The sequence below is a fragment of the Alnus glutinosa genome, chromosome 12, assembly GCF_958979055.1.
Source record: "Alnus glutinosa chromosome 12, dhAlnGlut1.1, whole genome shotgun sequence".
Lineage (NCBI taxonomy): Eukaryota > Viridiplantae > Streptophyta > Magnoliopsida > Fagales > Betulaceae > Alnus > Alnus glutinosa.
Genome location: NC_084897.1, coordinates 13,052,465 through 13,063,855, shown reverse-complemented (window position 1 = coordinate 13,063,855; position 11,391 = coordinate 13,052,465). Strand labels below are relative to the sequence as shown.

The 11,391-nt window shown below is 42.1% G+C and overlaps 1 non-coding gene across 1 annotated transcript; it reads right to left on the bottom strand.

Annotated features, from left to right (window-relative positions):
- Positions 1–1,119: 1,119 nt before the first annotated feature.
- LOC133853076 (small nucleolar RNA R71) lies at positions 1,120–1,227 on the bottom strand. The gene has a single exon (XR_009896200.1). It is a non-coding gene; the product is annotated as a small nucleolar RNA R71 (small nucleolar RNA).
- Positions 1,228–11,391: the final 10,164 nt, after the last annotated feature.

Here is an 11,391-nt window from a genome sequence, read left to right as displayed (position 1 = left end):
CTTTAGGAGAAGATACCATTCCCTTGTGGCTGGTAAGCATTAAGTATCAAGTTATGATGGTAGCATTGGCATTGTGAACCTTATTTGAGTATGATTAGCGGTGGATATTGAAGCCCTACCTTATCTTCTATTATATTTTCGCAATATTTTTGTCTCTTTTCTTTTATTATCTTTATTTCTTTTTACTCGTCTTAATTATTTAGGGAATCTTTTAAGCGTAATTTATACCAATCCTTGTGGGAATGATCTTGTGCACTTGCGAGTAAAACGTACAAGTATTTGTCTACTTATTTAGGTAGATATTTGCACAACAAGTTTTTGGCGCCGTTGCCGGGGATTGTGTTAAATTGTGTTTTTTAAAATTTTCCTTTATTTTAGTTATTTCTGTTTATGTTCATTGAAAAAAAAAAAAAAAAAAAAAAAAAAAAAAAGAGATTCTCTTTTGTTTCTGAGTTTTTTTTGCAAATTTTAGATTCTGGTCTTGCGATCGAGTGCAGAATCTATATACGCTCAAGTGCAACTAGGATCAAGCGCAGTTGTAACTGAGCTAGAGCGCATCTCCAAATAGTAGTACTAAAGTTGTTGCCCACTGCTACATTATTTTCTGTCTATGTAGGGTCATCGATCTCAGAATTTAGACATCATTACATACAATCCAGAGATCAAACGCACAATTCGACAGTGTAGAGACACCTCAGAATTAGAAAACATATTTAAAGTTAAGAAAGACATGGCAAAAGTACGTGTAGAGAATCCACCCGAGCGGAAGCCGATGAAGAGTTCCTTCATACCACAAAATCTAAATCAGCCCTCTTGCATTGCTTTTCAACCGAATGTGCAAAGCAATTTTGATTTGTCTCCGATGCTCAATATGGTTCCACACTATAGAGGCACACCTACGGAGGATCCATAACTACACATTCAGGACTTCTTTGATCTTTGCAAAACTCAAAACGTCCATGGCTTAAAAACGAAAGGATTCAGGTTAATTCTCTTCCCGTTTTCCTTGAAAGATAATGCTAGGTTATGGTTGAATTCTTTGGCTGCAGGGTTTATTCACAATTGGGAGGAGTTGACCATAAAGTTCTTGAAAAAGTTCTTTCCAACCCAACAGACTAGACAATTGAGGAGGGAGATTCAAACCTTCCAACAAAAAGATGGAGACCTATTCTTTGAGGCATGGGAGCACTTCAAGGAGCTACTTCTAAAATGCCCACATCACAATCTATCTCAGGACGATCAGGTACAAGCTTTCTATGAAGGTTTAAATGATTTTAATAAAAGTCTTGTAGATTCAGCTTGTGGAGGTGTACTAATGGAAAAGAATAACGAGTAGGCAATAGAACTGTTTGAGACTTTAAGCGAAAACTCCCTACAATTCTCATCCTGAGGGAGGCAAGGATTAAAAGGAAAGGGTGTCTATGAAGTGAACATAAATGGCGTAGTTCAAAATCAAATGGCTACCATGGAAAGAAAGTTGGATATGCTAATCAAAGCCATGACTACACACAACATCTCGCCCATTCAACAAATTGCTCAACTGGAGGTATGTGCCATATGTTCCCATTCTGACCACACCACTGAGACTTGCCCCATGTTTTCATTTACAGATCAAGAGTACGCAAATTATGTGGGCCAGAATAACTTTCCTCCAAAGAACAATCCATACTCCAACACTTACAATGCATGTTGGTGAACCCACCCCAATTTTTCATGGAGTAACACTCAAAATGTGCAAAATCCCCAAGGGTAGCAATGAAATTTCCAGCAAGAAAATAACTATCAAGCTCCACCACAAGCGGTCCAACTAAATCCAAAGCCAAAGAAGAATGACCTCGAAGATGCTCTATTCAAATTTTTGACTGAGCAACAATAGACCAATGCTCAGATCAGTCAAGCTATCAAAAGATTGGAAACACAAGTGGGACAGTTGGCCAAAGAGTTAAGTGAGAGAAAAAAGGGCAAATTCCCAATGGAAGCTGACTGTGAACAAATCATCAACCACCTCAAAAGAGAAAGAGAAGAAAAGCTTCAAAGTCAGTTGGTGGCTAATCCTGATGGATATTATGTGGAGGATTGGAGTTCTTCCTATCATGAGCAAGCTATCACCACAATGAGGAGTGAAGAAGTGGTCGAAAATCAGGAGGAAGAAGGGAAGGAGGAGCAAATTGAGGTCACACATGGTCCACATCGGGAAAAAGGAAAGGAAAGGAAGTGAGCACTGAGGCTTCTTCAGCATCAACTTCTATTCCCGAATTACCAAGAGGCCATGAGAGTAGTCTATTAGGGCTATTAGACGAACAAACTGTGGTGATCAAAGTAGAAAAACTCTCTAAGTATTTTCCCTCATAGTATTCCAGTTTATGATTCCCTTCCGGATGAGAAACTGTTTGAGAATTCTCAGAGTGATTTACCCCGATCTGTGAAAATTAGGAACTACTTTGTTGTTGGTAGAATTCATTCTCTATGGTCCAAGAGAAGAAAAGATCGGTGATTCAAATTTAAACTCAAAAGCTACAACTAAAAGCACTCGAGCAGTCTACGAGCTCAAGCACATCTGCCCAGATTACTGGTACTGAGGCCACTGCATGCACTAAAAATCCATATCCTTTAAAGAATTCTGATTTTGTTTTTAATTATAGTTCATTTTATTTTGGTTAATTTTAGTTTTATTGTGGTTAATTTTAGTTTCTATTCTCTTTTATTTTTTAGTTTTCCTTTCCCTGGTTTTGTTTTTCTAGCTTTATTTTTCAGGGACAAGTGTTTTTGCATTCAAGTTTGGAGGTATGCTACGAGCCATACCTAGTCCAACCGGTTTTCTCATCTCCCTGATATGGTCTTTCCATTCTATCTACACATTGAGGAAAATGTGTAATTTAAGTTTGGGGGTATGGGACTCACACACTTTTTGTTTAAATTTTTTTTTTTTTTTTAAAAAAAAACAATTGAAATTGCATGTTCATGTTATTTTTAAGATTTTGGTTGATCTAAAAAATTGTGATTTGAATTTCATTGGTGAGCTTAGAATGTTGAACACATGATTATTTGAAATTGATTCTAAAGTCCTACTACTTACTTTTGGCAACTAAGGATTCATTTGTTTCAATCTAAACTATCACGAGCACATTAGCATACAATTTGTGAGGTATAATATATGAACCTGATTGTGTATTTTTCAATGTCTTGGGTGAAGCTAGGTGACTTGTTGGATGGATACCTTGGCACACACACACATAATAATAATAATAATAATAATAATAATAATAATTGTTAGTATTTTGGCCTCATTCTGTGTTTGGACAAAATCACTTATGTGTAAAGATGCTGTAAAAAGGGATTCCACTTGTCAGAGCATTTTCAGAAGACTCTGCACTACGAAAAAGATAGAAGATTTCAGATTCCCTGTCAGCCGTCTGGACGATGTGTCATCCCGTTCGGATGCCCATCTGTCCATTGTTCAATCCGTCCGGACGACGTGTTCATCCCGATCGGACGCTAGACAGACAAGCATCATCCGTCCGGACGACGTATCTTTTCCGTCCGGACGTCCATCAGTGATCGAACAGTCTCAGATTCTTTCCAAGTTCCAATAAAGGGAAGATCGATCAACCGTCTGGACGATGTGGTATCCCGTCCGGACAACGTCTCCTTAAGGCAAAAATCGCAATTCAAATATCACTGTCCGGACGTTAGTCAGCCTTGGTCCGGACGCACGCTCATCAGTTAAGGAAATTGCCGATTTGATTTCAGCTGTCCGGACGTCTGCCTCTCTTGGTCCGGACGCATGCATAGCAGATATGGAAATTGCATGTTGAAGAATTGTCGTCTGGACGTTCGTCCCCCTTGGTCCAGACGCGCTAAGCCTTATGTGGAAATTACTTGCAGCGGACGTGCGACCCTCCGAACGTCAATGTCTCACCGTCCGGACGCGGCTCTTAAACAGGAAAGATTTTCAGCGAAATTTTTGGAAAATCCTGTCGCACAGTTGTCCGTCTGGACAGCCCAAACTCACCGTCTGGACGGCGTCCGTACATATTACAACAGTCGCCCATTCTGCACCTCAGCCTATAAATAGAGGCCCCTGGGCATTGAGAACTACAAGAATTCGGTATTGAATTCCACAAGAGCTCAGAGAAGTTCAAGATCCCTCTGAAGCCATTTCAAGTGTGCTGCGCTACAACTGAAGTCTATCTTAGAGGTCGGCTCTAAGGTAAGGAATTCCATTGAAGACCCCTTCAGGTAGGAGACCTGGTTGGGAAGCGTTCTTGTTGGGTTACACGTCAAAGAGCAAGGTACGACCACTGCATCGGAACATGTGATTGTTACTATCTTGTATCTAGCTTCGTCTTCTGAATAGTGGAATTCCTGGGTTTGGCTGCCCCGGAGTGGTTTTTCTCTTGATTGAGTTTCCACTTCGTCAACAAAAATCTGTGTGTCTTTTACTTTCCGCTGTGCTTAATTTTTGTTGACACTTGTTGTACACACTTTATTTTTAGAAGTCAATTTCGATTTTCAATTGGTATCAGAGCTTGGTACACTCTGAGAAGATTAATTTCTTGAGTGTTATTTATTTTTGACTTCTTTTTGATCATAATGTCTCAAACGCTTAATTCTGTTCCTGCCTTTGATGGTACGAACTACAGCTATTGGAAGGCACGTATGCGTTTCTTTCTGAAATCTATTGACTGTTGGAGTATTGTTGAAACTGGTTGGACTAAACCAGAGGAAACAACACTTGAACTAGTCCCTAAGAAGAACGCATGCCTTTCCAATGATAAAGCCCTCCATGCTCTATGCCAAGCACTTTCTCCTTCTGAATTCGCCAAAATTTCAAACTGTGAATCAACCCAAGAAGCATGGCAAATCTTGGAAAAAACATATGAAGGCACGAAACTTGTTAAATCTACCAAAATTCAAATGTTGATTTCGAGATTTAAAGAAATTAAGATGTTGGAAGAAGAGACCTTTGGAGAGTTTTACTCCAAGATGAGTGACCTGAGGAACTCCATGGTGAGTCTTGGGAAACCTATCTCGGATGTAAAACTCATCCGAAAGATTCTAATATCTTTTCCTGAGCATTTCAGAATCAAGGTGACCACCATTGAAGAAAGCAAGGATCTTGAGGAGATGAAGATTGAAAAGCTGGTGGGATCTCTTCAAACATATGAGCTATCTCTGCCCCCGGTCAAGAAGTTGAAGACCATTGCTCTAAAGGCTTCCAAGAAGAAGGTAGAAGCATCATCTGAAGATGACTCTGAGGATAAGGAAAAGGCTATAGCTATGTTAGCCAAAAATTTCAAAAGACTGATGAAAGATGATCGGTTAAAAAGAAGTTTTCTGAAAGAGTTAAGAAATCTCCCAGAAAAGCTGAACCTGAGGAAGAAGATAAGAAAGATTCCAGAGGACCCCGATGTTTTGAATGCTCAGGCTTTGGGCATATCCGGGCTGATTGCGGGAATCTTAAAAAGGGCAAAAGGAAAGCATACAATGTGACTCTCAGTGATGAGTCAGAAGAAAAAGCTCCAGAGTCTGAAAAACTTCTGGCCTTTGTAGCCCCACATTTTGAAGAAGAAGACTCGTATTATTTAGAGCATAGTGATAATGAGGAAGAGCTCAATAAGGCCTACAAGACACTCTACATAGAGTATGAGAAGCTGAGGGAAGGCCGAAAGCAGCACCTGAATGATTTGAACAGTTTGCAGATTGAGAAGAGTTCATTGCTGCTCAAAGTTCAAGAGCTCGAGGAAAAGCTACTAGAGACGCAGCTCCAGCTAGAAAGAGTTACTGATGAGAAGCTGACTCGTATGCTGTCCATCCAGAAGAGCCCAACTGACAAGACTGGTCTCGGGTATGTAGCTTCCTCTTCTGATGCTCCCTCTTCCTCAAAGACTGTGTTTGTGAAGCCTACAGCCTCAGAGCCTCCTCCCACTGTTGAAGATAAAGGGAAAGACAAGGTCAACGATGATGTTCCAGGCACTCAGGAGCCTCATTCCATCAAAAGACCTCCTATATGCCATCACTGCGGTTTAAGTGGGCATGTTCGTCCTCAGTGCTCCCTCCTGAAAGCACAAAAGGCCAAAACCAAGAAAGAAGTGCCCAGACAAGCTCATTATGGCACTAGACCCGCGGCTCAGCATCAGACTCCATGGCATCAGGCACCTCACGAAGTACCAAGGTATCAGTATCAAGCCTCTTGGTCTCATGCTCCACAGCATCAGCGGCCTCAGTAGCGGTTTGTAGCAGCCAATCAAAGTTGCGCCTACAAAAGCAAACCCAAGGAGTTTAGAAGGCCTGAAAGAAGAGCAATACTCCAGTGAGCCTCTTATCTGGATGCAGAACATGATGGAGTGGATGATGCAGTCCTGCCAGCAACCACCCACTGGAAGGCAGGCTTGGGTCGAAAAGGACAGCTACCCCATGAGGGGGTATAGACGCACCTAGCAGTTTCGGGTGTTCATGCGTAGGATTCAGTTCCTAATCCTATGGCATCAGGTTTGATTGCTCATTTTACTTGACATATTGTTATATGCAATCTAGGAACCAGTTGTGTTTGCCCCCTATGTTTCTTGAGAGAACTGTGCAGGTACTTTTTGGGGAAGACAAAAAAAGCAGGGCGAGTGACTATTTTTCTCTAGTGGCATCATTGAGCGTATACAAGTTTGATCTTGCCTTTGCATATGATGTCATTTCCATATTGCTTTTTTTTTTTTTTTTTTTTTAAGTAAAAAAAAAAATGGGGAGAATTTGCAGGATTTATTTTCTCTTGGAGTTTTAGATATTGCATGTCTTTTTGCCTGATATCTCAATTCTGTAAGCTAATCTACTCTGCTTAGATATAATTGAGAGTTTATGACTATATTGGCCAAGTGTTTTTCTTGTTTATGCAAAAGTAGGATAGCTTCTTTCTTCACGTGATGAAAAAGTGCACTATCCCGGGCTCCCCTAAAGGTACATCTTTCCTTCTCTGACCTTTGCTTTTAGAAATTTTGGATAAGAGAAGAAGTCTTTGATAAGATGACCAAATTGACCTCATGCTAGTTGAACCTAGAGCCTATAAACTCTGGCACTCCCTACAGTTTGCAGCACCATAAGAAACAAGCAGTTAATCATATGATATCTATGCTTTATAATATCATATTCACTGCTTATGTGCTACATTTGGTTTATGCCTTGCCCTATACGTGCAAGTAAAACATTTACGTTGTCCTTCATGGTACAAGTAAATAACTTAGGTGCTGTATTGCAGGGGGAGTGTATCAGATGAGGGTGGCTAGGCCCTAGTAAGGTTTGACTTTTGGCTTATCTTCCATTTATTTTCTCTCCTGTCTAAGAAAATCTGGTTGCTATTGGTCAAAATATTGAAAGTCATACCTTGTGGGAAAATAATCTTCACACACACACGTGCATTGAGTGAGTTGAGTTGTCTATTTGAATTTTCTATGACCAGGAAAAATATTTGCGCTAATTAAAATCTCAACTCTCTTTTATATCTCTGTTTAGTTTTGAGATGCTCTCTGATTGTGTTATCAGTTGATTATACATGCATGTTCTGACACTGACTTGAGAAAATTTTATCTTTGTAAAATTTTCCTCAGTTTTTCTGGTGTTTCAGTGTGGAGCGTCCGGACGGTCCCTCTTGGCGTCCGGACCGGTGGAGTTCAGCAGTTTGGACGGTTCCCTTTTTGGAGTCCGAACGGACGGCATTTTGTCATCCAGACGGGATCCGTTCCACGTCCGGACGTGATCTGTCATCTTCGGGCAGACTGGTAATTTAATTCGTCCGGATATGCGTAATCGTTTTGCTCCTTTCCGAGGCAGCGCGCGTCCAGACGTCATCAAAACACCGTCCGGACGGGCACCCCACAAAGGCTATAAATAGCCCAGATCGCCGATCTCACTCCTCCATACCCCACAAAATCCCTTCTTTTGACACTTTGTAAGTAATTTCTTGAGTCTTTGGAGTTTTCTCCACGTGTCTTCTTGTGCATTCTCATTCCATTCCAGCTATTTTTTCTTAGTCTCTTTCTTTTTCAGTTCATTTATTTCAAACTGTTAGAGAGTTAATTTTGGACTGAGATTGAATTTATGTGATGCATATTGGGATTTTTTTGTGATGATATTTTTAGGACTAGAATTGTGATAAATTCTGTTTTTATTTTTACAAAAGTCCTTTTTACTGCTGTTATTCTACCAAATTTTTGTTACACTAACAAGAATATTTTTTTGTGGATTATTTTTGGCAAATATTCTTGTTGGTTCTTTTACAGAATCATGTCTGCCATCAGCTCTCAGCGCCGGGTCCGCCAGAGGACAGAGGAAGAGCAGAGTGCCTTCCAAGCCAAGATCATGGACCGCAATGTCCTCGCTGAGTGGAACGTGGTCCGTGCTGACATCATGGTGCCTCCATTGGATAGCATTTATGAGACTATCCAGACCTATCGCTGGGGCTACCTCTACACTTGTGCCTGCATCATCCTCACCAGGCTAGTCAGGCTCTTCTATGCCAACCTTGAGGTAGCTCAGGATGATGAGCATGGGGTGGTACTGCAGTCCACTGTTGATGGACACATCATCACTGTAGATCCCCAGACCATCAGTCGGTTCCTCGGAGTACCAGTCCTTACAATGAGGTGGTGCTTCCTCCATCTATGGACGATCTCCGAGAGTTCTTCCATGCCGTTCCACAGGGTGAGGGGCGTCCAACTAATATCAGGATTGGTGCACTAGCTCTGGCTCATCGTATGTTGGCCAAAATTGTTCAGCACAATCTCTGGCCAGTTGCCAGACGCAGTGATCTAATATTGAAGAGGGCACAGTTTGTTTATGATGTTCATCTTCGCTTGCCTTTCTGTCTTTGCAAGCATATTCTGGGAGTCAAGCTCGAGGCTCGTGATGAGAGCAATACCGGTCTCCCCTTCGGCTGTCTAATCACTCAGATCATCCTTCAATCGGGTATCAATGTGAATGGAGAGCCTAGGATGAAGATCCAGCAGCCCCTCAGTAAACAGACACTGATGAAGTCGAATGCGCAGCTGCGACGAGAGGATTCTAATGATGACATGCCTGCTGCTATGCATGTTGCTTTTCCAGACGTGGCTTCATCCTCTCATACCGTCCCGCCATCTAAGCTAGAGGCTAATTATTCTCAGATCATGGAGGCCTTAGCTGCCATTCAGGGAGGAATGTCAACCACGCAGCAGTCCATCTCCTCCTTGCAGCTCGAAGTGCGGTCCATCAACAAGTGGGTGGAGCAGACCCATTTGGACCTTCAGGAGTGCCTTCGAGTCCATCATCCGGACAGCAGTGATGATGAGGATGCTGCAGCTCAGACTGTACACATGCCAGAGGATGTTTGATTTCCCTCTGTTTTATTGTTTTTTTGTTATTTTGAGACATTTTGTTAGTTTTTGTTATTTTGTTAAAAACTTAAACTAATATTACTCTGTTTACCCGAGTCCTTCTGAGACCGTTAGGGGGAGTAATTTTTATGATAGTTGGTTTTTATTACTCTGTTTTACCCTTTGTCCCTTTGTGACAAAAAGGGGGAGTAATTTTTAATTTTTGGACCGGGATTGTATTTCCAAACCGGTCAAGTGATTATTGTTAGTATTTTGGCCTCATTCTGTGTTTGGACAAAATCACTTGTGTGTAAAGATGCTATAAAAAGGGATTCCACTTGTCAGAGCATTTTCAGAAGACTCTGCACTGCGAAAAGGATAGAAGATTTCAGATTCCCTGTCAGCTGTCAGGACGACGTGTCATCCTGTCCGGACGCCTATTTGTCCACTATTTCATTCGTCAGAACGACGTGTTCATACTTACCAGACTCCAGACAGACAAGCATCATCTGTCCGGACGATGTATCTTTTCCGTCCGGACGTCCATCAGTAATCGAACAGTCTCAGATTCTTTCCAAGTTCCAAAAAAGGGAAGATCGATCAACCGTCTGGACGATGTGGTATCCCGTTCGGACGCGTGTCTCCTTAAGGCAAGAATCGCAATTCAAATATCACCGTCTGGACGTCAGTCAGCCTTGGTCCGGACGCGCGCTCATCAGTTAAGGAAATTGCCGATTCGACTTTAACCGTCCGGACATCTGACTCTCTTGGTCCGGACGCACACATAGCAGACATGGAAATTGCGTGTTGAAGAATTGCCGTCCGGACGTTCATCCCCCTTGGTCCGGACGCGCTAAGCCTTATATGGAAATTGATTGCAGCGGACGTACGACCGTCTAGACGTCAGTGTCTCACCATCCGGATGCGGCTCTTAAACAGGAAAGATATTCAGTGAAATTTTTGGAAAATCCTGTCGCACAGTTGTCCGTCCGGTCAACCCAAGTTCACCGTCCGGACGGCGTCCGTACATATTACAGCAGTCGCCCATTCTGCAACTTAGCCTATAAATAGAGGCCCCTGGGCATTGAGAACTGCAAGATTTCGGTATTGAATTCTACAAGAGCTCAGAGAAGTTCAAGATCCCTCTGAAGCTGTTTCAAGTGTGTTGCGCTACAACTGAAGTCTATCTTAGAGGTCGGCTCTAAGGTAAGGAATTCCATTGAAGACCCCTTCAGGTAGGAGACCTGGTTGGGAAGCGTTCGTGTTGGGTTACACGTCAGAGAGCAAGGTACGACCACTGCATCAGTACATGTGAGTGTTACTATCTTTTATCTAGCTTCGTCTTCTGAATAGTGGAATTCCTGGGTTTGGCTGCCCCGAAGTGGTTTTTCTCTTGATTGAGTTTCCACTTCGTCAACAAAAATCTGTGTCTTTTACTTTCCGCTGTGCTTAATTTTTGTTGACACTTGTTGCACACACTTTATTTTTAGAAGTCAATTTCGATTTTCAATAATAAACCATTTTTGAAGATTTCACTGAGTAACTGGACTTCTTGCCTCATTAAGCATTGAATGTTCATGTCAAAAAGTGAGAAATTTGGATTGGTTAACGTTAGTATTTTGGCCTCATTTTGTGTTTTGACAAAATCACTTTTGTGTAAAGATGCTGTAAAAAGAGATTCCACTTGTCAGAGCATTTTCAGAAGACTCTGCACTGCGAAAAAGATTGAAGATTTCAGATTCCCTGTCAGCCGTCCGGACGATGTGTCATCCCGTCCTGACGCCCATTTGTCCACTGTTCTATCCGTTCGGACGACGTGTTCATCCCGACCGGAAGCCACACAGACCAGCATCATCCGTCCGGAAGACGTATCTTTTCCGTCCGGACCCTACACTATATCGAGAAGCTTCTGTTCCAGCTTGCATCCGTCCGGACCTCTTAGCAGCCTGTCCAGACGTCCATCAGTGATTGATCATCTTCAGATTCTTTCCAAGTTCAGTTTATGGGAAGATCGACTTCAACCGTCCGGACGATGTGGTTTCCCGTCCGGACT